This window comes from Enhydra lutris, unplaced genomic scaffold (assembly GCF_002288905.1).
Source record: "Enhydra lutris kenyoni isolate GAN:26980312 unplaced genomic scaffold, ASM228890v2 scaffoldscaffold1, whole genome shotgun sequence".
Taxonomy (NCBI): domain Eukaryota; kingdom Metazoa; phylum Chordata; class Mammalia; order Carnivora; family Mustelidae; genus Enhydra; species Enhydra lutris.
In genome coordinates, this window is record NW_019154085.1 from 1,094,356 (window position 1) to 1,100,512 (window position 6,157).

A 6,157-nucleotide genomic window follows, 5' to 3' on the forward strand; every position below is an offset into this window, starting at 1 on the left:
AATGCAATAGATTTCTGCATATTGATTTCATTTTCTGTGACTTTACCAAATTCATTTATCAGTTCTAGTAGTTTTTTGGTGAAGTCTTTAGAGTTTTCTATATAGTCTCATGTTTCTGCAAACAGTGAAAATTTTCCTTCTTCCTTAACAATGTGATGCCTTTTATTTATTTTTCTTTTCTGATTGCTATGGCTAGTACTTCCAGTAGTATGTTGACTAAAAGTGGTGAGAGTGGACATCCGTGTACCATTCCTGACCTAGGGGAAAAGCTCTCAGTTTTTCACCATTGAGTCTGATGTTAGCTGTGGATTTCTCATATATGGCCTTCATTATGTTGAGGTATGTTCCCTCTAAACCTGCTGTTTTGAGAGCCTTTATTGTGAATGGATGTTGTACTTTGTCAGATGCTTTTTCTACATCCGTTGAAATGATCATGTGTTTTTTATCATTTCTCTTGCTGACTTGGTTTATCGTGTTGATTGATTCATGAATTTGAACCACCATTGCATCCCAGGAATAAATCCTACTCAATCGTGGTGAATGAGTTTCCTAATGTATTGTTGGATGTGAAACACAACACACTTCCATAATCATCATATTGGACCTTTCTTGTGTTTTTTAGGTGGTTTCTACTCTGATACTCTTTTTACTTATTTGTGAAGTCTTCATTCCATCTTGCTTCTGGCCAAAGTATTTAAATTATTTTTTCCCATTTCTTAGTCATATTGGCTAAGAACGTTGGCTCCTCAGGCCTCAAACCTAGCATTGTTTAGCACCCCAGCAAAGCCTATATCAACATCCTGTGGGAAAAGTGATGGAAGAAGGAATGGATAAGGGAGGGCAAGAGAATACTTAGGAAATTACAGTCAAGGTCATATGTACCTGCCTGGAAAAATGAGAAAATGGAAGGATATGCCAAGAGATGGAGCTGCTAAGATAGACTAGGACAAGCTATCAGAAGTCATTGGCTCATTAGTTAGAATTTGAACTTAGAGTGAAACATGGTTGGGTTAGAGAAAAAGAAATTACATATGTCAAGCTGAGGAATACAGTATTTGGACATGTGTTTCTGGAAGGTAATATGGAGAAATATTAAGGGAAGGAGATTATATTGCTATAGATGAAAAAACGACATGAAAAAGTAAATTAAATAACATTGGGGCTTAGAAAAAGAAACTGAAATTTAGTGTTTGTCTCATATCCTAGAGAATTAGCAATGGCATTTTTTTTCTAATTTAATATCATGTTTCCTATTTTTCTATCTACTGCTATTTTTGTGGTTCAAGGAGGGTCTAACAGTGGCCTCTTGCAAATATGAATTCCCAGCTAAAAAATCTGCCTCTGGTTCTTATTTCATATTTCACCCTGGTTGGGTCCTGAGCTCGGCAATGTAAAATATCAAGAATGCCTTTCACGTTTGTAACCCTAGGCTGGAGGAATCATCTTATTACTGTCTACTTTCATCTCACATCCACAATCCTGATCTATTCACATCCCTAGAACTTCCTTCCCGTACACCTGCCTTGGTTCCAGATTTCTAACAACGTCAGACCCGACCGATAACTGACCTTTGGCTTTATTTTGTTTTTCTACTTGTCTCCCTAAAAATTTGAGTAATTCTTTCAGGAAGAATATTTTGGAAGCTAATCTCCTCATTCCTTTTATATATAAAGAAACCTATGTATTTTTTTCAGTGACTCGGAGCTTAACAAAGTTTGGAATTCTAGGTTCAAAATTCTTTTCCTCAGAAATTGGAAGACATCTATTTAATCTATATTTAACATATTCTAGTGTGTGGCTGTGACTGACGGCTATCTACATTGTATTCTTTATAGAAATTACTTTGTTTCCCCATTAGATAATTTTAGGGTTCAAATTTTATTAAGATTAATCTAGGTGGGAAATTTTTAAAAGGATTAACCCTACCTGACATTCTGTGTGGACTTCTAATTCAAAGTTGCAAGCATCAAATTAGCCCATTTTCTATTTTACATATTCTAATTTGTTTCTTTTCCTTTTTTCTGTTAATTTTGTTCCTTTGTGGCATCCATTCAATGAATTTTGAAATCCGTAAGATTATCCACGTTACCTGACTTTTTCCTATACCTTTTTTTTTTTAATCTTGTACTTTTGTATGTATTTTGAAAGAATCCCTCAGTTTATGCTTAAGGACCATTAAATAATTTTTCATAATGAGGAATATTAATAACCCAAGTTTAGAAATCATCAATAAATATGAGGTCCCCATCTTTATAATTTTTCACTCTAGTGTTCTTGGTCACAGGCAACAAAAAGGGGTTGGAATATAGTGATATACAGTGAGCGAGGGAACATAAGAGGGGGAGTGGGAGAGGAAGAGGCAGGCTTCCTGCTGGGCAGGGAGCCTGATGTGGGGCTCGATCCCAGGACGCTGGAATCATGACCTGAGCTGAAGGCAGATGCTTAACTACTGAGTTACCCATGTACCCCAGGCCCAATCATTTTTTAAAAAATCTTTTTTTTACAGTTACAAAATTCGTTAGGAATATCACACATTTTTCAGATTTTCTTTTTGCATGCTAAGGAACATGATATGGTTTTTATTTAACATTCCCAAAATACAGATATTTTTCCTCTGAAATATTTAATATCTTTGACGTGAAATATGGTCCACTGGAAAACTTACCTTACCAAAAGCTAATAAACCTTAAAGACCATGTAAAATCAAGTATATTATCTACTTCCTATGAAACAAATACCTTATAAATGCACATGAGAAGCTACTTCCATTAGTGATAAGCACAATAAATACAACAATGAAACTCATGGAGTGATAATTGTAAGACATCTCAGATTGAGACCTTGTTTTAATGAAGTGGAATGTCAGAAGGAAATTAAAACTTTATTTGAGAAATAAATTGTACATTCCAGACCCAACACTCTTATGGCTCTAGGAAGTCCCAAGTGTTTTTCTGGATTAAGAATAGGACCAGTTAAAACAATTTCAGAATAACATAGCATTTTGGTATGGGCTCCAGTATTTGCATGTTTTTCATACACAATCAAGAGGTACAAGTGTAAGACACGCAACAGGTGAAACTTCTGAACCTTTAGCAAAGTGAATTAACTGCTCCACCTCCCTGAAACAGGACAGAGTTATTTTAAAATGTTATTAAGTAAAACAGTATGAAATAAGGAGAGTCCTACTCAGGTTCCAACTGCAAAGGCAATTTATGTGTTCTAGTCCACATTATATCTCACAAAGGTCTTCAATACTAGCATCCGTTAAAGACACATGGTAGGAATAACACTCTCAATATCCAAAAGAAAGTCTATATAAAGGTATGTCTTTATAAGGATATAAGGATAATTAATCATTAGACATAGAACATAAGAAAAAGAAAAGACTAACATAGAACTCCAAGATTTTTCTTTTTACCTGAGCATCTAGAAGTGTGTGTTTGCCATTTATTGAGATTAAGTGTTCTACAGAGGACAAGGTTTCCTGGCAATACGTCTTGGTCATAGTTGGATTCAGGAATGCTGGATATTTAGTAGCTGTATTATTCTTTACTGCAAACTCCCTGGTATCAACTTCTGCCCCAATGTTAGCTATGTAGCCTTTAGGATGCATCTCTCCTGTGGTAGAGGTTTAACAGATCTTCCTAACAAAACTGGAAATGGAAGGAATCCACCTGGGCAACTCTTCCCCATTAGTAATTGCCACTCACCTATATGACAATTTTCTGTTTTTTCATGATTAAGTGTTCTTCATTTTATACCAGTTGCAATAATGGAGGTACTAAGTTATTTAAAATTAATTAGGTCTTTTCAGTTTTTTTGTTAAGTATTTACTGCATAGGTATTTATGTTAAGGCCCCCATAATGGTGGGGAAAAATTACTCTTATACAACTTTCCCAAGCACATTTTACTTATTAAGAGAAAAATTATTGTTTTATATGTTAAAAGAAGAAAACAACTGAGCGTCCAGAATATTTAATTAAAAATATATTACTTTATTGCTTTCTTTTATCATTTGAAGACTTTACATATTTAATGCCACTCAGCATAATTTACATATTTAGACCAGAAGATAAGAAAAAAAATCAAACTGTATTTACTCTATTCATTTTTTATAATTCTACTCTGGGTTTTTTATTTGTTTGTTTATGAACTTAACTGTATGGATGAAAGGTGAGCAGAAAATCTAACTGAAATGAATAAGTCATTCATTTAATTGTAGTGGAGGTCTGCTGAGGTAGTGAAAATTAGAGTTGAGGATCCAGGCAATAAAAGATCTGAGAGAGGGGCGCTTAGGTGGCTCAGTGACCTGCCTTGGGCTCAGGTCATGATCTCAGGGTCCTAGAATCAAGCCCCGCATCGGGCTCTCTGCTCAGCGGGGAGCCTGCTTCCTCCTCTCTCTCTGCCTGCCTCTCTGCCTACTTGTGACCTCTGTCTGTCAAATAAATAAATAAAATCTTAAAAAAAAATCTGAGAGAAAAAATTTGGATGTCAGGGTATAATATAATAGAAGGTCCACTTTCTTTTTTTTTAAGATTTTTTGTTTAAAAGAGAGAGGGGGAAGCAAGCTCCCCGCTGAGCAGAGAGCCCGATGTGGGACTCAATCCCAGGAACCTGGGATCATGACCTGAGCCGAAGGCAGAGGCTTTAACCCACTGAGCCACCCAGGCGCCCCATAATAGAAGATCCACTTTCAAGTGCTCAAAGAAAAAATAGAAACCCACTGAAAATTCTGGACACAGTAAAATATCATTCCAAAATGACAGTAAATGAAAATGATTTCAGAACAACAAAAACTGAGGGACTTCCTTTCCAGCAAAACTCTACTAAAAAAAAACTCTAAAGAGATATTTTCAGGAAGAAGGAAAATGATCTCAGCAGGAAATACTAAATCTCTGTAAGAAAAAGAAATATGTGGGTAAATATAAATGACAATGACTATGCAAAACAAGAAAATGATACATTATTGGTTTGAAATATATACAAATTAATATATGACAGTAATATAAAAGGTAAGGGGATAAATGGAGTTAAAGTTTTCTAAAGTATTCTAAAGTTAACAGAATATTGGCAAAACAATTTGTATTTTACTGAAAGGTCTATGCTTTCAGCCATAACAGGAAATTGGTTAGAAAAATTAATTCTAATAGACTATAATAGACAAAATAGATAAAAGGAGCTGTGTCAGTCAGCTTCTAGTCAGGAAACAGAACCCACACCACTTATTTTAATACAGGTGATTTAATTAAAAATTTAATAAAAGAACAGCTATATCTCAATATGTATTAATCAGAATCCTCTCAAGAAACAGAACTAGTGTCCATATATGTATCTTCTTCACATATATGTCCTTATATATCTTCATACATACACATATATACATATACAAAGCATATGTATGTGTATATAATCATATGTATGTGTGTACATGTATGTGTGTGTGAGGGAGAGATTCACTACAAGGAACTGGCTCTCATGACTAGGGAATGCTGAGAAGTCCCCTAAGGTCTGCCTTCTACAAGCCCAACACCCAGGAGGGCTGCTGGTACAGTGCCAGTGCAAGTGTAAAGGTCTGAAAACCAGAACCTTCTTTCATTGCTTTAAGTTTCAGTAAAATACAGGAAAAGACCATTGTCTCAGATTGAAAAGAGTCAAGCAGAGAGCTTCTCCCCTTATCCTACCGTCTGTTTTACTCCGGATGGTGATGCATTACATGAAGCCTGTCCATACTGGTGAGGACAATCTTTTCTTAGTCTACCAATTCAGATCTTAATCTCATTCAGAAACACCCTCACAGACATACCCAGAATAATATTTAATCAAATATTGTCTGGGTACCCATAGCCAGGTCAAGTTGGCAGATAAAATTAACCATTGCAAAACGAATGTTCTCATACCTCTGTTAAGACTTTCATGACAGATCCGCTGATCTGTCAGCGGCCAGGCACACATTCACATAAATTGACCTGTAGATCTGTTTATCCAACTAGTTTTTGGTAAGTAATTTCAAAAAATTAATGACTAGTGTTTTCTCACAGATTTATGTTGAGAAGTTTTAACACAAGTGCTTCTAAATCTTGTGTTAGAAATCTTTCTTTCTGTTTTTTTTTTTTTAATTTTATTTTTTATAAACATATAATATCTTTTTATCCCCAG